Source organism: Apis mellifera, linkage group LG8 (genome assembly GCF_003254395.2).
Source record: "Apis mellifera strain DH4 linkage group LG8, Amel_HAv3.1, whole genome shotgun sequence".
In the NCBI taxonomy this organism is placed as follows: Eukaryota; Metazoa; Arthropoda; class Insecta; order Hymenoptera; family Apidae; genus Apis; species Apis mellifera.
The window spans coordinates 6,090,613-6,116,255 of record NC_037645.1 but is presented as its reverse complement, the minus strand read 5'-3'; the positions used below and the strand labels follow the sequence as shown (position 1 = coordinate 6,116,255).

The 25,643-nt window shown below is 41.8% G+C and overlaps 1 protein-coding gene and 1 non-coding gene across 4 annotated transcripts in view; one reads left to right on the top strand and one right to left on the bottom strand.

Moving 5' to 3' along the window:
- The window catches only part of LOC411264 (aryl hydrocarbon receptor protein 1), a 137,843-nt gene that overhangs the window by 8,037 nt on the left and 104,163 nt on the right, over nt 1-25,643 (top strand). The gene's annotated exons all lie outside the window — the stretch shown is intronic.
- TRNAD-GUC lies at nt 12,739-12,810 on the bottom strand. The gene has a single exon. It is a non-coding gene; the product is annotated as a tRNA-Asp (tRNA).

The window sequence follows — 25,643 nt, the reverse complement described above, 5'->3', positions numbered from 1 at the left end:
CGAACAACTCGAGGGGAGGAGGGGCGGAAAGGAAAATTAATCGAACGATCCCTTAAAAAAAGATGGATCGATCGAATCGTCGTTAAATCCGAGGAATGAATTTAAATCTATCTAACGAGAGAATTCGTTCTCCAGAATTGTTCTCTGAGAGGTTATGAATGGAATCCATTGGTGGGATCTTAATTGATAATAATCTTCGGAATCTTTGTCAGGATTCTTTAATTTTCTTTCTAACGCGGAGAAGATGTCTTGTTTGCGAGAAGATAAATTTTGACGGAGAGAAGAAATGATCGAGGTTGATGAAGAGAGAGGAAGAGAGAAGGGGGGAGCGAAAAGGAGCGAGAAACGCGCGAAATGCGCGGAAAGATTTCGTGGCGAAACGAGCGGCCCTGGCCAACAACGAACGATGCACCGAATCCGGCTTCGGGCCTGGCCTCGGCCCGAGCTGGCCCCGCTGGTACGCCGCTGTGTGTTTAACTATTCAATAATTCATCCCGCCATTCATCACCAGCCAAGTGTAAAATTTATCTTATTTTTATGTATTGGCCCCCTCCAGCTCGCCACCATGTATCAACTTCTTATTAGCCACGATTTGTTTGGCGCGCGCGGCATCCCGTCCTCCACGCTTCTCCGCTAGCCGATTTTTCGCCCCGTGCCCGATATAATAACGACTCCGTATGTACCGTTTGACCGATCATCCATTTCCAATTCTTCTCCTCATTGTTGGCTTCTCAGTCGAACGCAAGATTTCTCGAAGAAGACTGGAATTCGCATAATTTCGAGATATTTCGAGAAGAGGAGGAAGGGGAAAAATTGAGAGTAAATTTTGAAAAGAGAATATTGCTCGAGAAATTTTGAAGAAATTAGGCAAGGAGTGGAATCGGTTGATCGGAGAAAGAGGAGGGGGGAGGAGAAGAGAGAATTACGCCAACTCGTTAACGAAAGGTGCGAAGCCAATTGGCGATAGAAGTACATATATTATCCTGGATGGATTTTGCTTCGAATTTTCAACGTAAAAAAGTGTGGCCGTCTGAATTTCTTTAATGGTCGACATACACCATTTGGGTCGACAAATAAGGGAACGACTGGTTTCGAGTAACTGTTCATCAATCATTGAACTAAATGCGCATAAATTGCGTTAGAAACGTTGCTCTTCCAAACGACCATCATCCTCTCTTTCCCTTCGCTGATCTATGAAATCTTGCCAACAAGACCGTGGAAGAAAAACACTTTTTAAACGAATGCACGCCTCCTCTCTCTACCGGGCTATTAATTCATTCCCGTATCTGCTCTCTTGAACCAACCGATATTTATATCGTTCTCAGGCCAACCACGCGCGATACCTCGCGCAAATCACAATAAGAGAATAAAAGAAAGCTGGACACATTCCTCGTAATTTCTCTCTCCTTATTAACACCGACGTGTGTTCCATTACACGAGTAATTAAATACAAAAGCTTGAAATGCCTTCATTCATTTTTCTTCTTCTTGGCAAAAAAAAAGAAACACATTCGTTTCGAATCGAATCAACACAGCGTGGAAAATAAAAATTAATTATTTTTTATTTCTCGTTGTGGCTCGTCTCATGCTTTTAATTAAAAAAAAACAAATTCTAAATTTTTCTATCATCTTTGTCATCTTTCTTTTTAATTTACGAAATCTAATTTTTCGTTTTTACATCTTTATATACGCCGTTTCATTATCAAATGCCACGATACGGATACGAAATGAAAAAACAGTAGACGAGTAAGTGAACTAGAAAGAGAAGGAGCAACCAGTTTGGTGTACCGGTTCAGATCCGATCAATCGAGAGTCTTTTCGAGAGATGGTACACGCACGCGCGTATCTGTTTTAAAAACGTCCTTCTCCGAAGCGGCCCACGTGTAATTACGATCATCAAGCCCTCTATCCGCGCGGTGAGAAAAACGGATGCTTGAAAAACCAAATGACAGCCTCTGGTGACGTAATGACAATGAGATGGGCCGCCTCCTGGCACCGGAAGTGCCTACGCTACGCGAGGACCAAGAAGCATCACCGGCCGCTATCGTCATGCGCTATCGTTTCTCTCCTTTTTTATTCTATTTTTGTTTTATTCCTCTTCTATCTTTCCTCCTTCTCTCTCTCTCTCTCTCTCTCTTCTTTTCTCAGTGTGTAACGAATAAATGACTAAATTGGCGAGGAACGAGGCTAATTATCGAGCTCGAAGGAAAGAAAACAAGTATCGGCCGGTTTGCGTACGCGTCCAACCAATTTTGGACGTTGTTGGACTAGCGTGATTACTGGTTTTCGGGATGAGAGACGTCCGACGATTTCCTTCGAGCTGACAGGAGGAAACGTTTTAGGGGTGGATGGAGGAGCCGGATGTGCAGTGTTTAGGGACACATGGTGTGGCCGTAGCCTCGATTTTGAAAACTGGTGCTCGAATTTAAAGCTATCCTATTTTATACATCATTCAAATATTATTATTCGTTCACTCTTTTTTCCAATTCGAATTTCGAAGAAGCTTAATCTTTGCAATTAGAAGTATATAATAATCACAATTGTTAAAGCAATTATTTGCCATGTTCCGCGTTATCTTCTTCTTTCTTTCGAGATAGATAGAAATTGTTTTGGAATACTTGAAAATTCTTCTTCGAATTCTTCTTCTTTCGAACTTGACTCGTATTCTTAAAAATTCGAGTAACAAAACAAACTGAATAGTGTAATAGATCCTCCTCTTTTTATCGTAGAATCTACAAAATTCAAGTACAAAAAAAACCTCTGGTATAATATTTAATCGGTAAAGCCATAATATCGTCCCTCTTCTATCGTTATATCTGTTTTTTAATCGAAGGTTCCGGCACGGGAAGGATGGTTTAATTAAAAAAGAAAGAGAAAAGGGAGGGCGAGAGTGGAGAGCGAGAGAGAGCGCATGTACCGTTTCGAGGAAGCGGGAGGATGTAATTTCGTGGAAATACGCGAAATAATTATCGAAACAGCGCGATACGAGAGTCGGTGTTCCGCTATTTCGTGTAATTAGTTTGTCGACGGTATCATTAGTTCGAGTATATCGTTGTCCGACCCTTCCTTCGTTGGACCCCCATTCGATTCCGCGCATTGTGCCTCGCTTGTGCGCATCCTGACCCCTTTCCCGCTCACCAAGGTGTGGCTGTGCTTTTCAACCACGTTGCAACCATCCCGAGTAATTGACACGAGAGTGTTTCATTCCTTCCTTTCGAACGAGATGGAATCCCGAAGCTGATCTCCCTCCGAAATAATAATAATATCGATAAAATCACGGATGGAATCCTTCCTGAAATTATTCTTCAAATTTTCTTTCAGAATTTTCTTTCCTGGTTTCTTCGTTCGTAAACGTGACTTTTTAAATTTATATCATAAGATAGAAAGGAAAGTAGGAGGAATTTTCAACTCGAGAGAGGAAAGGAAGAGGTTTGGATTTTTTCTCTCGGAGCGGTCGGGCCAGGACCGACGAGTCATCGCTGCACCCCCCTTCATTTCGAGCTATCCGCTCGTTTCGATAGAATTTGCATTCGAGGAACGCGAAATTGGGCGGTGCAAAGATAGAAGCTAATGCTCGCGGGGCGGGCCACGTTGGCTTGTAAACACAGGGTAGCGGATGCCTTCCTGGCTTCATCATCCTCGCCCCGTTGCGCGCCGCGTTCCACTTTCCGCCAATTTTTGAATTGCGGGATCGCGAAATTGCGAGCATCCCTCCGCGAGTTTCGAGCTTTCTATTATCGAACCACCGGTTTCCCCATACTTCCGACCGATACACGCCTCACGCGTGTATCATCGAACACTTTCCTCTTCCCCTCCCTCTTTGAGGAATAATTTTATAACCCGATTTTTTCGCTTCGAGAAGAGATTTCGAAAAAGGTACAAGCTTCTCCCCTCTCATTTTCTCGTTTGCAACAATTGCAATTTTATTTCCTCTCTCGTGATCTTCCTTCGATTGTAAAATTTATTTCTTGGAGAAAAAAACTATTAATAAGAAGGAAATATAGGAAAATCTTAAGAAGGATCTGTATTGATTTGGAATGGAAAAACGGGGATTTCGTATCGAAGAATCGTATCGGGGAAGATAGTAGGATCGCGTGACGTTGGATGGTAGCGATCGATGAAGAAGGGATTAAATGTTAAAATCGAAATGACAGTGTATTAAAACGTTTTACGATAAACATTCGGTCGCCGAAGGGAGGATGGGATGCACGGCAGGAATTAATTAATGAAAAGCGACGCGCTACAGATTGGCGTGAAATTGGCGGTTGGACGGGGCCGAATACGCGGTAAATACCAATATTCCGTCGCGGCCGGAATTTCGAATAAATATCGGCGCGTCGATCAACGTGTCATTTCTATGCTAATGGCGACGATACAAACGGCGGCCACTTTGGTATTGGCTGCTTAAAGGCCGATTTGCACGTACTTGAACGGCGGCCGACCGGTGCCATTTTCTGATTACGGTGTCGCGTGATAAACGAATAACAATCGGATTGCTTATTGTTACGTCGAGAGAGGAAAAAGGATGGAAAGAAAGGACCGATCTTTCCAATCGATCTTTCCTCGATCGAGACGAGGGAAACAACGTGATCCATGGCGATAGATGTTTCTTGCGATTGCTACGGTAATCGAACGTTATTCGATATAATTGTACGTTGTTCGTTTTGCGGCAGGATAATCGAATCGACGGGTTTTCGATGGGAAGAAACGTTAATTTGTATATTTTACAATTTGGGACAAAAAATTAAAAACTGTCTCGTTACGATGTTAAATAAGAAAGATGTCTTCTTTCTTCTTTTTTGTTTTCTTTTTTGAAATCTCGTTTACTTCCAGTTATAATTTTCCAGTATTAATGATATCTTTGCTTTCTTCCAGAAACTACTAGATATACCAAATATCATATATTTCTCAAATATTACCAAAATCGACATACAATTTTTGGAGACAACCTTAACCCTTTATCTTTTTCAAGATTTACTAATTTCATTAACCTACATTTCTCTCCCTTTCCAGCTTCAACGATGAATTTCTCCATCACCCTTATATCTAAAATCCAAATCTTTTCAAAATCTTTTCACTCTCTTCTCTCACGAAAATAACAAACTCATAAAACATAGCCACAGTGCAACAACGCAACACACTTTTACACCCCTTTTACGGCAATTTGTCGGGGCACGGGTTTTGGTTTCCCCGGCCGATTGGAGGGAATCGCGCATACGCGATCGATGGGCGATCCCTCGGGCGAAATCGGTGGGCGGTGGGGAGGGGAAAAAATGAAGTCTTCTCTCCCGCGCAGACTTGTCTCCTGGTGATATGCAAATTTGATCGGCGCGTATCGCTGTTACAAATTCGAGGTAGGCCTCGAAGGGGAAGAGAGAGAGAGAGAGAGAGAGAGAGATCGGCCCCGACGTAGACGTGTAATCTTCGTGAAGCTAGCCACTAGGCGGGGTAATAACACGCTCGCGATCACCGCGGCGGGGTATCAAGATGCTAGGGAGCGGAGTCGTGCACGTAGCGCGAAATCGGTAGCAAGTAACCTAACAGGTGAACACTCGGAGTGATTTCGTGTTGTTGTTTGTGTGCGGGAACCTGGCCCCTCGGCTCGCCGTGTTAGCGGCGTTTATTTTAACCGTTTCGGGACGCGATACCGATTATTACGATATTATCGTAGGTGTGTCGCGGATCTGCGGAATTGAATGTCGGCGGGGCTTCGTGGGAGAGAAAGCCGGGATTCTCGCAGCGAGGAGATGGAATCTGAGAGAATCGTCGGCTCGTTGAAAGTTTCGAGGCGAAAAAGGGGTTGGTTGGATGGTCGGGGATGGATGGAAGAAGTAAAATTTTTAGGAGGCGAGAGATGAATGGAGAAGAGAGAAGAGAGACGAATCGAAAGGAATGGAGATTGTATGGAAAGTGGAGGGATGGAGAATTTTTTTTTTAAGAAAGAAGAAACGATGCACTAACTGAGAAATAGGAAGGATCTAGGAGGATCATCGATTGATACAATTTTCAAAGAAGAGAGAGAAATTGAAAGGAATGGAGATAGATTGGGGATGAAAAAGAGAAAGCACCGTTAAAAAATTGACCGAAATAATAAGAATAAATGAGAAAGAATGGAAATGAAAAAAGCAGTAGAAAACCAATTTTAAGATCATCGAGTATAATACAATTTTCGAGAACGCTTGTAAAAGACAGAAGATGAGGAATGGATTGGAAGGAGTGAAAAGGAGCGAAAAGAAAAGTGGTCAACGATGAAACACTGGCCTTGAAACGTGGATTGATCGACTGTACGATTAAAAAAAAAGAAAGAAAGAAAAGGAAACTTTTTTTGGCGAGAGATAACGTGAACGCGGCCTTCGTATCGGTTTTCCTCTCGCGTGCCCGGTAAGCATCGTCGTTGGCGGAAAGCTCGATGTGCCCAACGAACTTGCCCGTAATTTCGGAATTCTTCTAACATTGTGAACGCCCACTTGATGTTTTCGATATCGTGTAATCGTAAAGAGCGGCCTCGCGGGACAATATTATGCGCCGTAATACGTCGGTATAAATTTTCGAACACTCGAAGGTGCTGCCGCGTTCCTTTTTTTTTATATATATTATTTTTTTTTTTATTTTTTTCTCTTTTTTGCCGCTCGATCCGTATTTTAATTAGCATAATTTCAGCCGCGCTGTCGAGGTGGCAGGTGGGACAAGAGCGAGCCCGTTTCCGGCAGCCGCCGCCGCCGCCGCCGTCACCTCCGTACTTGATTTATTTAATAAAATTACAGACGGAAGAAAAAGGAAGGGGAGAAGAAACGCGAGAGCGCGTTAACACCGCGCGTTTGATCGGTGATCGATACTTAAGCAAATAACGGTAATGAAATTAAATTGAACCGCGTCGGTAAATAAGGTAGTAAAAGAGTAATAATAATGGTGAATGGTAAGTGAATTAAGACGAGAGAGACGCGAGGCAATAATTTTGATCGTTTGAGACGAGATATACGCGTGTGTAATTGTTCCGCGAGTAATTGCGCAACTGCGGCAGGAAAGTGATCAATATGATCGGATGAAATGATGTATCGATGCGATTGATGAGCTTCGAGAATGTATTTTTCGATACTGCGATATATGCGTGTCTTTTATTTTGAGGGATTCTGTTGACCCATGTGTGTTTATTCGTCATCCGCAGTTTTGCTCCGGGAATATAAAATGGGAAAGCGAGCTTAAGCAAGGTTCCTTTGTCAGCCGGCAGGGAAGGACTTTCGTTCGGAAGGGTATTAAGATCGACATCGATTCGCGGAGAGAGAACGAAATCAATTTATCAGGCTGTCTGACGAATGCGTTTCTGAACGAGGCAACACCCACGCTCACGGATCGGCCGCGCGATCAATGTTGTCGGCGTAATTAATTCGCCGGCATTACGCACACACACACACACGCGGACGAGTCTCGAACGATTAACGAATCGATTTATTCGCCGCTCGTTCGGGCCTCGATTTCGTTCGAGCCGCGTGTCTCTGAGCAATTGTTCAACCCAACACCGTGAAATTTATCAATCGTCCGATTATCTTAATCTTTGGATCAAGGGAAAGTGTAGGGAAAAATCTTGACAAATTCGAGGATTCGAATACGCGAGTTGACGCGAGTGAAACAAGTCGAATAATTCTCGAGAATTATTTTTCATTTATTATTATTATTATTGTTATTATTATTATTGTTCCGAGACCGACTTTCACTCTCGACGCCCGTACTTCGCGAGAAATATCGTGGAACGTGTGTTGGCGGACGAGGAGGAAAGAAGAAGAAAAGGAAGGAAAACGAAGGAAGGCGAAAGGAGGCGTGAACAAGGAATAAGGAAAATCCATACGTTTTCTTCGTACGTTGGTTCACGTTTATTCCAATCTTTTTGTCATCTGGTGTAGTCGTCGACCGCTTGAAAAATCGGCCGCTTTTAAGAATAATCGGTAGATGCGGTTGCAACATGATAGTCGCGCAGCGGTGTATACGCACCAGTTACGCGACCGATCCGGTGTCACCATTTTAGAGATTTTTCCGCAAGCTTTCTTCTTCTTTTCCTTTTTTTATTTCTTTCCTCTTCTTTCTTCTCCCTCGAATCTACACGCTTTCCATCCAATTCTTCAGAAATATTAATCGGTATATATTGCGCGTATCGTGGAAAACAACGTATCGTTCCCTACCGGTGATTTCAATGCCTGGACGAAACACGTTCGACGATTTCCACGAGTAAATTTCATTCGCTTTTACATTTTCCAATTTTTAAACAATCTCGAGCAGAGTGTTGAAGTATTATTTTCGATCGAGCATCGTGTGTTGTAGCGCGGATTACGATAATATCGTGAACGAGTTTGTACCTCTCGTTGAAGAGCAAATTGAGCCAAACCCCGGCTAGGTATTAAAGAGAGAGAGAGAGAGGAGACGAGCGGTGAAACGCATAGCAGGTGTAACATAAAATGCAGCGTGCAACGGGCTTTAGCGGAGAAGAGAAGAGAAGAGAAGAGAAGAGAAGAGAACAGTTTAGGTTCACCGAACGACTCGAGTTCCAACGCGAGAAAGAGTCGCGTTTCGCGAATCGGAGGAGTACCTTTACCTGGTTGGGCTGGCCTGTTGCAGGAACTGCAATGACTGCTATACGATCTACATACTAGAGAGAGAGGGGGGGAGGGGATAGAGAGGAGGAGAGAGAGGGAGAGAGAGAGAGGTAATAGGTGTAGCTAACCGGAAAAAGAGAGTCACTCGACCATTCGATGTCCGTTTGTTTACATAGACGTGAGTGGCGTGTGCATTTTTATAGGGAGGATCGGATATCGGGGCATCGAGTTAAGTTACCGTCGGCCTTCTCTCTTCCTTTCTATCGTACCCTCCCTCCCCTAAACTTCGCCCTTCCTCTCCTAACTTTTAACCCCTTCGGGGTTTATCTCCTTTTTCTTCATCTTTTTCCTTTCTTCTTTTCTTCTTTTTTTTTTTGTTTTTTTGTTTCTCGTTCTGACCATCTAAACGAGAATTGTATCGGCAATGTATGTATTGTGTTGGTAAAAAAGAAATTTCAGATCTCAAAATTTAATTACGTGATCGACGAACGAAAAAATTGGGGCAAATTTTTAATTCTCTTTCTACTCTTTTCATTCATCGAGAGAAGTTAATTTTGTTTCTTTTGTTGTTTGGAGTTAAAAATTGTATATACACAGTCCGAGATATAGGGGGAGGGACAGTGATTTCATTAAACGCCCGATGATTTTCCAACGAGTGGTCAGAACGTCCGACTTACCGACAAATTGTTCTAGTCTGGCCAAGTAAGTAGTTTAAATTACATCCTCGATTACGAAGTCCAGAGACGCGTAGGACGGCGAAAGTCTGTCACTAGATGTATGCTCTAATCGCTACACAGTTGCAAACTTTCCAACTTTCCGTTCGGATCTCACCCCTCCTCGCGCCGATACAATTGCGATCGTGTATGATTGTTCGTCGCTCTCCATCAATTATCGTTGTTGCAGCGCTTTGAAAACGGACACGAGCGTGCACCCTCAGGTGTCTACAGTCAGGAAAAGAAGGAAAGAATCGATGATTTATTAATGCTTTTCGCCCTTATCTTTCCCTATTTTTTTCTTCTTTTTCCACGCAAACTTTCTTCTTCGAAACGAAGATAGATTTCGTCCAAAGTTTGATATTATTTGAAATTTTTTTCTGGATTGATCACAACGCGACGTGGTATCGAAAATCGAAGAAAAATTTCTAGAAAAGAATCGTTGTAAAGTAGACCGATTTGTAATCGTTGAATGAACCATCGAAATTCTTTTTTTTTTTTTTTCATTTCTTGGAAAAATTGACTGTGTTGCTGTATAGAAAATGTGTCGTATCATTGAATATGTTAAATAGGAAAATATTCTTCGTTCGAATTAAATTTGATGACGAAGAATAAAGAAGGGAGCGAGAAAGATTGATATAAAAAAAAAAAGGAAAAATAGAAATTGTTTATCGTTCTCGCGATTTGCAAAATTGTATTGAAACGGTCGGCCGTTTGGTGCAACGACACTTATGCTTTATGCGTTCGATACGACGGCCAGTTTTCATTAAATCGATATGCTGCATTGCGCACGTTGTTACACGATTCTGTGCTCTTTATATTATACACAATTATTACACGTGGTTGTATCACTGAGAGCTATACGTGGTTACGTATGTTTGCAATTCTCTTATGACACATTGTCACGAAACATGCGAACCGTGTACCGTACATTGTTTGTTGCTTCCCTCTTTTTTTTTCTCTTTTCTCTTTTTTTTTATTAGTCTTCCTCGCGGCTGATAATTTTTGAAAAATTGCGTTAAGATTACTTATGATAATTTAACGCCCTCGCGATACTCTTTGCCTCGTAATAATTCAAAAGCATGGCCAGTCGAAGAAGAAAAAAAAGAAAATCGAAAATAAATTAATATAAAGATTATTTGAATCCGAATAAAAATCATTCTTTACACTATGATCGTAACACGGAATAAAATAATATCAATTAAACTGATTAAATTTTCTCACAAAAAGAAAAAATAAATAAATAAATAAAAATTCAAAATTTAACAAGATTTCTTTAAATTTGACTCTCCAGAATATCGTAATTCGACATGAAGTAAAAATAATTAATTATTTATCAATCTCCGAATTAAATTCTTCGACGAAAGAGATCCGAGCAAATGTATGAAAATAAAATGGATCTCAAGAAAAAAGAAAGTATATCCAATATTGAATCGAATTTCATCGATGATCGTAAACGCATATTGATTGAATTTGAACGAATTATTTAATTCCCTCGAGTCGAGATTCTCTAAAAAACGAATCTCACGTTGTTGTAGGGGGCGCGACCGAGTACTTGTCCGCGGTTAGTCGCCGCCTCACGGTGGAACAGTTTTGGAATTAACCCATTAGCGCTAATGAGGGAATCTGAAGTCAATTAAGCACGCTGTGATAATATGGGACCGATAAGGGAGAAACCGATGAATATGCAAACTATCGCACGGCCACCTGCCACATGCCTTCCCTTAGAGGTCGAGCAAACATGCATAGGCGTCGAATTTTCATGGAATTCGGGATTACGTTGAGCGAGATCGTGACGAGGTTTCTACGAATTCGGGAAAAAAGAAATTTATTAAATGAAAAGAATTTCCTATCCAAAGAAACTTTTACATATACGTATGTATATGATATAGGATGGTAAAAATAGCGATGGAAATTTCTACCTTAATCGAAAATTAATCGAAGGATATTTTTCCAAAGAGGATTTGGATTATTATATTTCTGGCGTTATCTTTTGTTCCTGAACGATGATAAACTTGTTCGAACTTCTTCTGTTTATGGAACGAGTTTGTTCAATAATTGCCATGTAAGCGTTAATGCAAGTGTTATATGTAAGTTAAATACTGTTTAAATACCTGGTTGATTTATCAATCAAGTTTCCCTTTCGATAACATTCAATCCGTATTCGATGATTTATGTGTATGTGTATTCTAGCCAAGAGGCATATAAATATTTATGCCGAAAGATAAGAACATTATATTTCAAGGGATCGAGATAAATCCTTTACGGAATTGAAATATCAAATTAAGATAGATATTATCGAGAAATTTGCACAAACTCGTTAAACAAGGAGAACGAGTTTACACTTTTCGCATTATACTTTTCCCCCGACAGTAGGCAAGATTAATCTTCTACACCGCTTACGCGTTTTAACTTCTTACGCGTTATACGAATTCGAAAAGATCCATATATATACCGTTCGTCGTATCTCGACGAATTAATATACTCGTATTTAAAATACCTTTGAGTTTTATACGGATAATATTATTACGATTTCGCTACGCTGGAACGTAAATTATACGAATATCTATTTATTCTCGGACGAAACACGCGAAGCATTCAACTCTGATAATTACGAGGAATTCACCTCACCGTACAGGGGGCAAGGGAACATTTTCATAATTTTCTAACCACCCGTAACCACCCGCCGTCCGTAAGTTTTTCTCTTAAACGATATCTCGCGGAACAAAAATATTTCTCCCGTGGATATGGAAATGAAGCGGCGGCGGCGGCGGCGGACGTCGGCGAATTTATTTCCGCCCGTTTTGGTCACGCGCCGCCCGTTTTTGCCACCGAAATCCCCCATCGTCTCGAGGAAAATTCAACATTTTTCTCTCTTAGCCTGCCATTAACGACACGTGAGAGGATTTTTTCACCGTTTCCGCGCGAAATTGTTTCTTAACGAGACCGCGATTTTTCGTGACGAGGGGGGGAAGAAGGATTCCGGAGGAATCGTGAGGAATCGTTTCGTGATCGTTGCCGATTTGTCTTGCCACTATTAGCGGCGCATCGGGATTTCGCTGATTGTTTGGATAATTAGCGCAGGAACGAGGATGGCACGGTATCACGATGCTCGATGACGAGAGAACGATGATTCGATTGCTTTGCTTTTCTGGATATTTATAGATCTTTAACGTGAAACGGGTTAGGTGTTACGTTTAAGAATTAATTACGATGGATAATTGGATTTTTGCCTGATTTCGTGCGAGAAAAATTGGAAATTTTCTCTTCGATTACGATTTAATACGGATCTTTATTATTAAAGGTTGAAATGGTTATCGTAATTTATTTATTCTTCTTCTTAAATTCAATTAATATCGATATAATATTAATAATCGATCTGTGTCGATATGCAAGATATAAATGGTTAAAAAAAATGGATTTTCCGTAGAAAAATAATTTCTCCCCGGCGGGGAATCGAACCCCGGTCTCCCGCGTGACAGGCGGGGATACTAACCACTATACTACCGAGGAATTCGTGAGAGCTAAAATTTCAGAATTATATAAAAATTGTATCATTGAAATTGATATATTCATTAATGAAAGAAAGAAAATTGACACTATCGTTCGACACAATCAATTATTTATATTATTTTCGATTCGTTATTACGGTAACTCTGCGATATTATATTAATATTACTTTATGTAAAATACGTTCGTATGATACATTCGAAGAATTGATCCCAAAGTTCAAAACAAACGCAAAAATATCGATTGAGATTTGTTCAAGTTATAAGCGACTAAGATTTGTGTTGGATGAAGCGAGACATAGTTAGTATAAAACTTATTCTATCTTCGTCACACTACTGATTCGTTCGGATCTCTGTCTCGCTTTATCTAACTTTGATCGCTTAAAATTTAATAAACGAAATTTTTGTATACCTACTTTAGATATATTAAAAAATAACTCGTATCACAGAATTTACCGCGAAAAAAAAAAGAAAATATAATTTCTAAAGTATATTTCCAACTTTCAAGTTCAAATATTTTTTCGATTTCTTCTCCTTTCACTTTGAGAATTCAATTCAATTCGATTTTTTTTCTCGTTACTCACTCAATGCAATCGCATAGAGGATGCTACATTGTGAAAAATAAACAGGAACGTGTTTTTCACGAGGGAAAAGGAGACGTGCCCGAAGGAAGGCACGAAACAACAGAATGCGATTACCGTAGAGGCCGTTCGTGGTCCTCGTTACAAGATGTCTGCAAATCACTTGTCAAGGGTCATATCGTAAATTATATCGTCTCATAGCCCGAGGATGGACTTCGTCATACGTGCTCGAATCTCGAGCAGATTTTTCTTACCCAAAAAGAAAGAAAGAAAGAAAGAAAGAAAGAAAGTTGATTCGATATAGTTGCGCCTCTCTCCCTTGTGGAATATTCTAGTCAATGCTTAGAATCTTAAGAGCCTAAAGAACCCAGCCAGAGTCGAGAACGTAACCGATAGGAATACAAAGAATCAGTAGGAGGTAAATGTATACTTCTGTGAACGCACAAGTGAATACACAAGTCGATGATATTGCAAACCTTCGGAACAAGCTTTCTTTCCCTCAAATACATATCTACCATCGATAGATATATTGTTCGATCGATCGTTTCCACGAATTATGTATTATTGGTGTGTACGCGAGACACGTTGCCTCTCGAGATAAAATTTTAATCGTATTTTTGTGATTTCGAGAATTCAAGAAAATTTGTTGAACATCGTGCAATTGTAAAAACAAATTTTTGATCACGCCCCACCACGATATGTAAATTCCTATACGAAAATTTAAATAAAAATCGTTAATCCCAGAATTTACGATGGTTGATCGAAACGTAATTTGCGAAAGGAAGAAATTTCATATATAAAAATCGAGTATCTAATATCGAGATTATATATTATATATATATAAAATTATCAACTTGAAAGAAGTAGAAATTTCACGTGTACTCGAATCTCATTTTTAAACGAATTTGTGAGTATCGTAACGACAGGTAACGAATGGAAAATTAATTTACGAGAGGCCGCAATTAACGCCAGGCTACCGGCCAAGTAGTCCTCTCTCTCTCTCTCTCCCCCTTCCCTTTCCCCTTTCTGTCTCTCTCTTCCGTTTTATGTCGCACCTTCTGCCGCACATTTTTGTCGTTTTCGTACGGAATCGATGCAACGTGGATCGGCACAAGCAGCAAGAAAACAGTATTTCCTTATTAATCGCCGAGATGTTTATCGCTGTTTAACGAAGGGGTCTCCGGAGTAATTAGGCTGCGACGTTTCTTCTAGAGGGGGAAAGCGGGAAGTAACGAGGCACCTGCGTGTTTCCAGTTTCGCGTTAAAACGTCTCGGCGAAATAAATTGGCAGATTAATAGTAAACGATATTTCGCCCCTCCCTTCCTCGACTCTTTACTTTGAAATTCATCCCGGATTCCTGGATGAAGAGTCTCGAAATAAGGAAGAAATTTTTGATCCTCTTCGACGAATATATATATATCTCGATTGTTCCTGTAATGGAAATTCGTTGAATTGAACGAAAGAGCCGATACAAATCGACGGGAAAAACAACTCGATGGAAAGATTGGTATTGTAGGAAGATTGTCTTTATGTTGATACTTTCGTTATCGCGCGTTGCGCTAATTACTTTCCGCACATTGCGTTTCAATTTTTTTTAACATAAACGCGTACGATATCTTATTCATTCGTAGAGATATTTTCATATACAAATAAGATAATGATGAACATGTTGCAGTAGGTTACTATCGATAAAAATTGTATTATTTCCATTTTTAAACGATGCTTTTCGAATTTGTGAGTCTGTCTTGTTAGCAATTATTCGAATCCTGAACAGAATAAATTTTCCGTATCGTCGATTCAGAATTTGATCATCGATTCGATAAATTATACGTAGAATTTGTTCAGAGTAAGTACTGAGTCGACAAAAGTCTCGAGCAGTGATGGGCAAAATTTAAATAGTTTAAAAGTTAGTTCAATAATTTATTATTCGAAACAAAATATGATAATAATTCAAGCATTTTAAAATAACTTTATTCGAAATTTTTAATCAATTACCTTTTTCAATTCGAATTAATGCCCAATTCTTCAGATTAATAATAAATAATTGTAATGACAAACCGAGGTTGTATTACAAAAACGGATCAATTACACTACTTGAATAAATAAATGTTGTTCATTTTGAAGTAAGTTGGCGCGAAATTTTTAGCTAGTTACTTTTTCAAAGAGTTAATGCCCAACTCTCGAGTGGTTGGTCAGAGTATAGAGACCGATTGTTTGCAGACTTGTGCAAACGCGTTTGCGAAAATGCAAGTACCGCCCCAATAGGCGGAGAAACACCGGTGTTCCGTGGGTCGACGGCACGAAAACTTGCACATTTTTCCCGAAAGATCACGCTAACCACGCCATATGTTAACGTTGCTTTTAACAGAGGTGGCTTCGTTCCGCGTCATCTGTCCACGAAACTTGCGAAATATATTCGGTTTTCGTGCGAAATTGTTTCAATTCTCGGTGAAATTACGAATACGTTGGGATCGTACTCCCTCTTTTTTTTTTCCTTTTTTTTTATCTCGAGTCTCGAGTTAACACGAAGGAGACGATCTGTTCGGTTTGCCGCTCATTTGTTATTAAAATTAATCTCAATCCATCATTGTCCTGTACACAAAGGGTCAGATCGGGGAATTAATCCTTTGCGTTCGAAGAATATTTTCTTGGAAGGTCAGCCTGTTATTAAAATTAGAAATTCTCTTTTGTATTGCATCGATCTTATCCATGCTTGAAGATAAAATTGTTACGATTATAAAATCGATGAAATGATCCCTTCGAATTTTCGAAAGAATTAACGCGAAACAACGATGTAACGAACGAATAAGTACACGTAGATCATCTCCAAAAATGATTGGAGTGAATTTTAATCGTATTTTTACTTATTTGTTCGACGAATAATATCCCTATAATTGAATACATTCGACGAAATGAAATAGTTTGACGGTATTTTTTATATAGGGTTGGTATTTTTTCCCTTCTCTCTCCCTCTTCCCTTCCCCTTTTCATTTTAATAAAAATTTATGCCACCGCGCTTTTCGTTCGACCGAACGTACACACGCGATGGAGCACGGGCTGCTTATTACGTGAGTTAAAATGTGCCAGCCGCTGATAAAGCGTTTTAAATGCAATCATTAATTTCGCGTCGCTGTTACCGCAATTAGAATTTGCATTTTATAAATATGCAGCCGCGAGGCCCGCATCTTTTCCCATGTTTACGAGCACCCTCCCCCTCCCGTATTCCAATTGCTGGCGCCGCCACTTGTTTTCCGCCGATACAGTACCAATACGGTACAATTTCACCCTCGCCCTCTCTAACGAGCTCTCTAATGCTCGCCGATTCTCTGCCACGTTGTTATTACGTGGCAAACAAGCGGTAATGAAAATATAATAAGAGCAACCGGCCGATAACGTGGATGGAGAAAGTTGCATAGTCGTCGTCGTCGTCGTTGTGTTCAAATCGGAGAGAATATTTTTTTCAAGATCTTTAATTTTATTTCCTTCGAGATTCGTATCGGAAAAAAAGTTAGCCACGATCGACGTATCAAGATGCACCGAGGGAAATATTATTAATCCTTCGGTTAATCACCACGCCCCGAATTCCGTTACTTTTGTACAAAAATATTTTTCTTTCCAGACGTTCGTAACACTTATTAAGCTAATCTTGGCATTCGATCTTACCTTTTTTACTCTCCATCCATTCGATGTCGTTTCTCTTCTTTCGAAGATGACACGTATCGCTCGAAACGTGATATGGAATAAAGGACAATTTGCTAGGTCGGGTAGGTAAGTAACGAGTTGTGTAAACGGAATTTAACGGTGACAATGTTGGAAACGTCGGAGAGAAAGGGCAGAGAAAGGTAAATGTCAAAGAACATCGTTAGCGAGTCGTTGGTTGTTGAAGATTGGCGCGATTTACGATTAACGCTCGATCAGATGCAACGAGAGAGTGAGAGTGAGAGAGAGAGAGAGAGAGAGAGGCGAAACGAGCGAGTGTACAACAACCGTGGGACTCGCGCTAAGGATGCTCGTTCGTTTCAAGGATCTGCCCTCCGCATCTTCCTCACCGCCGCTCTCTTCAATCTTCCCTTAATAATTGTTTTTTGCCCTCGTGTTTACGAGGACCGGCCAATGATACGCATTACGCGTGGCGCTGATTACTCGTCCCCTCTTCACCCTTCCCTTACCTTACTCCCTCTTTCCCCTCTCCCGTTCACGTGTCAGTGAGAAATAAAAAAAAAAAGAAGAAAAGAAATCCATTTTCCAATCTTTTCTTCATTTCCTTTGGATTTTTAATTTTTAATTAATTTGTCCAAGAAACTACGCGTGTCTGTTTGAACTTTTTCCAAAAGCGTAACCAGTAATTTTTCCTTTTTCTTTCTTCGAGATCCTTTCTCTCAATTACGAGGATCTCGTTTCAACCTTTTTCTTCGATAACGGTGTCGGACAATTAAAGGAAATCCGGATCGTGTTTACGTCTCGTGCGAGACGAGAGTGAAAGAGAGAGAGAGAGAGAGGCGTGCGAAAGGCAGGAGGAAGAGCGCGCAAGAGCGGGTCCTCGATGAAAAACCGGGCGAATGAATTCTCCTCTTTATCCGGAAATCGGTTTTCTTCGGCTAACAATTTGAGAGATTGTTGGGAGGCTAAAGAAATATCGGGGTTATATCGGGGCGAAGGAGGAAAAAACGGGACGATTATCGGGGCGAGGAGGCCAGTTTCCACGAACGGCGCGAAATCGGTGGCCGGCCGTCGAATCCCGAATCGGGTCGTGGACAGCGGAAAAGGTAAACAAGGGGGCGAAGCCTGGTGCAAGAAACGAGGCTTTCTTATGGCCTGTTGCTCGCATTAATTCCCGGCTTATCGTAAAACTGAACTCGCCGCCTCCTCGTTTACCGATTATCTCTTATTTACCCGGTTTCGCGTAACTTGTTCGCTCTGACCCGGCCATTTCGACCGAGACTGGGTGGCGCGGGAACCAGCTTCTATGAAGCTGTTGGCAGAAACGTAAACAAGGGAATTATCGGCGCGAACCGAAATGTCCCGTTGGCGCCAGCTTCTTGCCATCCGATCAATTTGAGAAAATCGTGCCAATGCTCCAAATTGTTGTTATTATAAGCTGACTTTTCGTCAAATTTTTGCCGAGTGTTTGAAACAAATTTTTAAAAAACGCTTATTTCTTCGTTTTTATGAATAACGTTCATATCGTTCGATTGTTTCTTTGAATTCTTTCTTTTTTTTTTCCATTTAGAATTTACGAAGTTTATAAGTACGGATTTTGTTTAAAATTTTCGAAGTTTGGAACGGTTCGTATAATATTTAATATTTAAGAATGTTAAAAGATTGATTGATTCGAAATTTCGATTATCTTCTTCCGTGCAACAAATTTTCTCCGAATTCTTATATAAAATTCGTAGAAAGATAAGTCGGATATTGGTAAAATTATTAGTGCGTATTAAAGAAAAGTTTCAATTTGTGAAGGTTTGAAGCTAATTGCTTCATCGAAGTGAAAAGAGAAGGCGCGCGCGCGCGAAATGTTATTTACGCGCGAATAAGACGAAAAGAAGAAGGAGAGAGAGAAAAAAAAAGATGGACGAGACAAAAGGAGAATCGAAGGTGGCTTCCTGTGCCGGTTGATGGCGGCACGCACGAAAATGTTTAACGCAAACGAGCATAATGGGATCTTTGCTGGAACAGGAGGAAATAAAAGTGGCCGGTAGCTTCTTGGCCCATTCTTGAACTTAATGGGGTTAACCCTTGGGGCTAACCCACGTATAATTAAAAACAGAAAATGATCCGAGACGAATCGGGGGTTATTGATCTCTGCTGGATTTTTACGCCGACGTTTAAGAACCGAAGAAGCCGATTCCTCTACGCGCAATTCCTCTATTCCTATCTGCCCAACGAATGGATCTATCGAATATTATTAATTTATCAAAAAAAAAGAAAAAAAACAAAGGATTTGTAATCAAAAATCTTGATCCTCTTCTTTCGGAACGAAAATATCTTTTACGAGTAAATTTTAAGAAAGAAAGTAAATATTTCTTCTAATGTCGAAAATTTTGCAGCAAGAAAAGGGGAGTGAGGAGAGGATCGGATTTGAATCGATCGAGGAATTGACGGACGAAATTATAAGAACGATCTATATAATGCATTAACGTTGGAAAACGTGTTAAGAAGTTTGCCCTTGATCGAATCGTTTAAAAATGCTTGTTGTTGTTTTCGAGTGAAGGGTGGAGAGGAGAGTGGAAAGGGTGGGTCCTGTAGCGTGGCGGAGGGGAAGAAAGCGAAAGAAGGAGGAACCCGAGTTGCCGGGCACCGAGAAGGAAGAAAAGAAGGAGGCTGGGGGGGGGGGAGAGAGCCGGTATTCAGATAATATGCTAATTTCTTGACAGGTAAGTAAAGCACGTAGCAGATTAGCCCCATACTAACCTCACAATTCAGTCGAATCGGTAATGGTTATGGCCGTTAATGGCTACGTATTTCAAGTCGAGCGACGATCGTTTTGCTATATACGCTGCCTCGCCTCTCCCCTTTGTTTGTACTCGACGATAGGTAATGCCTCCCCCTCCCTCCCCCCCCGGTACACATATTCCACTCCTACTAATTCGGTATGCAGTTCTCTGTCTGTTATCTGCCCTCCACCGAAATCTCATTTTCAAACGAGAAGGCGAGGCGAGAGAGGCCAACGCTGGCCAACATGTTTCCTCCACCGATGGGAATTCTCGTGTAAAGCCTCGAGCCCTGTTCCTTCCTTCTCCCACAATGTGAACCTCTCTGGATCAAGAATCAATAATAAAGAGAAGGCACTCGAAATCACTGCCCTTGTGCCTGTCACGATTTCAATCGAATCGATCCGACGTTTCGAAAGAAGATACAAAGATCGTTGCAATTTTCGATCTTCTCGAAGTCGAAGAAGGGTCGAGAATGGGAGAAGAATTCGATTCGATGAGCAAATAAAACCCTCGAATATCTAATTATAATATATATCACGATTTTAATTCGAAATCATTAGTTGAAAAGGAGCTGTGTATCGGAAAGATCTCGAAAGAAATTCAAAAGAAAAATTCAAGAGAAGAAAGATGGATCGAAAACACTGCGATTCACGGTGAACAGAATGGCGAGTTGAAAGGAAGGAGCGAATATTCGGAAGGAGGAAATGTATCGTGGATGGTTTTCCTTTGAGGAGGAGAAGGAATGGGTTTCGAAATTGGCGAGTCGAAAGGAAGGAGCGAATATTCGGAAGGAGGAAATGTATCGTGGATGGTTTTCCTTTGAGGAGGAGAAGGAATGGGTTTCGAAATTGGTCCCGATATTAATTAAACGGCGGCCAAACGAAAACGGTGATTGGGGAGAGAGGCATGAAACGAAGCGAGGAAATTAAACGGGGCCCTCTGTTCCGCGCACCGGGCCCTCGCACACAGGGATCGATATATATATATAGAGAGAGAGAGGTTGGCCACTTTCTGCCAATGATGCCCGGCCGAGGACTGTGCTGCTCCTCTTCGTGGCAACAATTATTATTATATCATCCTGAGTGTCAAGAGGGTCAAGCGTGCCGCGACTACGTATAAGCATAATATTCGAAGCTTGTAGAGAGAACGCCCCTCGTACGCCTCGATACGTAATTATCCGGCCGACTGCCTCCGCCAGATATTTATGAGATCGAGAGCGAGATCGATCGAAATCGATTCGTGGCTTCACGTGGGTACCAACAGGTCCACCTCTCTTTTCGATCTTTCTTTCATTTTTTCGATCATTTCTCTCCTCTTTACAGAAATAATTTTTTTAGAAAACTGATAGAAGCTTCGTGAAAACGTTTTACAAGAAATCGTGATTTTATAATCAGAAGTTAGAACGATTCCTTCATTGAGAAGAGGAAAGAAAGAAGCGGTGAAATTATTGGATGAATAATAAGAAATTTCGATCGAGACTTGTTAATTAAAATAAATCTGGCTGATGAACGATAATATTTTCATTCCTGAAATCGTAAAGAAAAATCTGATGGTCCTAGAGGGAAACTCGTTAGGATAACTTGATCGTAGTCGGATGATTGGAAGTGAAAATTGACGTCAGGGGATAATCCTTCTTTCCCAAAACGGGATGGGTAAAGAAGGAAGTTGGCCAAACTTGCTCCAACTCTCGCGCAATTTCACCTAGCCTCTCTCTCTCTCTCTCCTTCTCTCTGTATACACAGATTGGCAACACGATACCGGTAAAGTAATCCCGTGGAGGAGTAATCGTTGCGTTCCTGACGTATCGATCAACCAGCGGATATCCACGGCACGTCTTGCGAGGTACTCGCACATGCAAGCCGCCGAGAGAGAGAAAAAGGGATACAACGGCTCGTGACGTTAGAGACGTTGCGTGCCTTCCCCCGGTGCCTCTACGCCGAGCTTCGATATTAGGTCGACACTTGGATATTAGTTCATTCTCATAGTTGCGTGCCACCGGTAACCAATCGCCAACTTCGCTGTCATTTTATCGAGCCACGTCGTTGGGGACGTGATCTCGCTCTCTCGATTCGCCAAATTTTTTTTCTTCCCTTTGCAATCGTCCTGTTTGGACGATGAGAAAGTGTGACGCGAGTGTGATCTTTATAGAAATATCTATGGGATATGATTGTGGAATGTGAACAGATTTGGAAGTAAAACTCTTTCTTACACACGCACGAGGATTTTCGAAACTTATTTCTCGTGAATGGATTGGGTGTTGTGAGTGTAATTCGAAATTTATATATATGACCTGTTTCTAGAAAAAAGAAGAAGGAAATTTACCTTATCGATTTTGTTGTTCAAGATGCCGAGATTTCCGGATCGAGAAAGTATCAACGAACGAACTTTAATAATTGAGATATTAAATTCTGTCCTTTACTTCGTTCTGAAAACAAAGAAGCGAGGATCTCTGTTCTCGTGCAACGAATTCCAGGAGTTTGATGATCGGCGGCTGCATCGAGGATTCGCGGGCATGATGGATCGAATGGGAAAAATTGGGTTTAACGGGCGATTGATAAGAGGAAGGACAAGAAGAGGGAGTTTTGGATCGCATGTCCTCTCCGGTGGATGGATTTACGAGGGTAGAGCGAGCTTGTGGCAGCGGACATCGAGGCTCATTCAGTAGCGATGAACGCACGGATAATGGCGTGCCGGCAGGGATGTTGTCGGTTAGGTCAGGTTTTTAACGGTCACGTGATCACGTCATCGTGCGTGCTCGTCCGGACAGAATGGACCACGCGAAGCCACCGCCCTGAAACGTCACGAACCGTGCTCGAGATGATCTTCGTCGCCCGGTTTTTATCACCGCTTCGAGAGAGAGAGAGAGAGAGAAGTCAGAGTGGTTTTTGGTTCGCTTAACGGTGACCAGGTCGAATTAAAAGAGGTAAAAACTCGTGGGGAGACTGGACACGTTCGAAGTCGTTTGTCCACGACTCGGATGACTCAATCGCTCTCCGGAATTGGAATCTTTCTCTCGAAGCGAAGTGAGTGTTTCAACGCCTTTTTTTAACGTTTGGGAAAGTTCGAAGATCGAATTCTTTCGTTCGCGAATTAAAACGAATCGATGTTTCGAAAGAAGAGGAGATAGAAAGATCGTTGCAATTTTTAATCTTCTCGAAGTGGAAGAAAAAAATTGCACATTTCTCTTTCGATCGAAAGGAGGAAATCAGAAGAATGTCGTGGAGCGTAGTAGCAGGCTAATGTCCTTTCGACGACGGTTTACCAGCCGTGATCCCCGTGGATCGATGTTCGAGCCACGATATCTCTGTATAGTTATATAGGCATCTTGTTAACAAATTGATTCGACGAATTTACACGATAAGACGCGAGAAAGGTGAAGACGTATGTCGGCCTCGTCATCGGTTGGTCGATGATCGGGTCGCCGCCACCCGATTCCACTGATCTTCGGCGGTCTTCCTCGCCAAGTATGATCAGTATCGACTTGGTGATCCGATTCAATCCGTCATCCGATGCTGTTTGAACCGGTAATCTCGGTATCTAATCTTTCGAGCCACGGTATCGTCTTATGAGGCTAATCCGGCCTCGAAAAACGAGCGGATTCCGGCCTACCGAGGGCAAAACCCACCCTACAGAGTCAACTAACCAGATCACACGCCTCGGCTGACATCAGGGGTGTCCAACATTCCGCAAATATCCGCTTAAATATTCCCGTTCAAAGGGAATTGCGGGTTCGAGTCCACCGTTTGCTTTTTCTCTCCCCTTCGGAGAGCCATCGTCCCGTTTCGAAACCGCTCGATTTTCCCTGGCCGATCAGGGGCCCGTGAAAATCGCGAAAATCGTCGAGAGGATCGGTCCGAGCGAGGCTCGATTTCGCTCTACTACTCGTCGTCGATTCTTCGCTTTCGATGGACGCGTTGGATCGCCGTTTGATGGACGATTCTCTTCTTTTCCCTTTTTCCTTTTTCTTTTTTTCTTGTTTTTGGAAAAGCTCGATCGAGAGGAGAACCGTGGCCGGCCGCGATAGGGCGTGGTCTGCCCAACCCTGGTGATCGGGGATAGGCTGATCGGGGATAGGCTGATCGGGGGGTGGCAAACGAGATTACTTTGATCCCGAATCCAACAAACTCAGTCTGATGCCTGCTAACCGCAGCTCGTACACCACGAATAATCCAATAGTTTTACCATGCGCCCGCACACCGACACGTCACGTCCACAGACGACGACGACGACGACGACGACGACGACGGCGACGGCGGCGATGACGACGACTCGCCTCCGACGAGTGCACGTGTATATCCTGAATTTTTCTTCCGCGGATACGCGGATTCCGGAGCAGCTGGTTTAATACCACCACAACCACGGAAGACCGAGAAATGTCGGCTTCTCCGACCCTCCCCCTCCTCGTCCTCCTCCTCCTCCTCCTCCTCTACCTCCTCCTCCTCTGCATCCTCCCCCGCCCCGATCTTCCCTCGCGCCACCGTAATCGGTTTATTTCGTTGATGGAATTTTTTTTTTTTTTTTTTAGGAAGGTTGCCTGTAATCGGCTGTCGTCGACTTTGTCGACCGATTTTCGTTTTATATCTACGGCCACAATCCAGTTTTGAAATCGTGCAAATGTTGCCCCGTTCCTCCCTCTGGCTTCGTGTTCCGTTTCGAAATTATTATCTCCACCCTTTCGATTCCCTTCCACGTGACTATTTCTCCTTCGACGAGGAAGGGATTCGAGGGATCCTGTCGTCGCGAAGGGTCGTCGAGAAAGTTGCTGTTATTCGACACACTCATCGTGTGTGGATGATGCTCGTCGAATAATCGATAAATCATGGATATTTTATCTTGAACCGATGGATCTAGTCGGTCAAGAAACGGTTTCATTCTTCAAGTTTCGTTCTCAAGTTTCCTATTCCACTTGATTCGTATCGGAGATTATGGAGATTAATGTATATTGGTTAGAGTTGCGACGATTCGACGAAATTTTGAATATCTTCTTTCGTGAATAATTCGTCTTTTAAAACACAACACGGCGTTCGAAACGTGTCAGCTGAGAACCTGATTAATGCGATGAGTTAGTTAGACGGAAAACGACACCGAATCCGTGGATTACGGTCACGGTAAAAAGTCCCGCAGGTTTAGCAGTTTTCTTCGGGCAGAGATTAGGTTGCACCCTTAACTGGTTTTAATTTCAATCAATGCACTTGCCGGAGTACAAAAGCTCCTTGCCATCCAGGCCCGGCTGCAGTTCGTTCCGGTCATCGTAACCATCCACACGCCACGATCCATCGGATATTTTCTTTTTTCTTTTTCCTTTTTTTTTTCTCTCTTTTTTTTTCTCTCCCTTGAAATACGTGTGAATATCATCGTACTTTTGAATTTCTTCCTTTCAATTTTGTTACTGAAATGTTATTCTACGAGTTCTCTTAGTTTAAAATTTTCGAAGCATCGTGCGAGGAATGAGGTCAGGAAGTGAAACTCTCGAAAAGGAATTTGAAAAATCGGATCACTCTTATCGTTTGGTGTCTACTGTCTAGTGAAAAAATAACGATAATTTGGAAAGTATTTTCATTCTCGACTTTGCATCATTTCTCGTTTTCAAAAAAAAACCACTTCCAGAGAACGAAATCTTCGATTTTGAATTTCAAATTTTCAAAATTGGACTCGATGCAGGAAACTTTTCTTTCTTTCTCGAGCGTGTGCAATAACGATTCGCCTATTAAATTTTCTTTCTTTTTTTTTTACGAGAGTCCAGGTGCGTATGAAATTTGATCGTGCGAATCGTTGGATCGGAAAGGAACGTAAAATCGAGGCTCGACTCGGGGCAGGATGA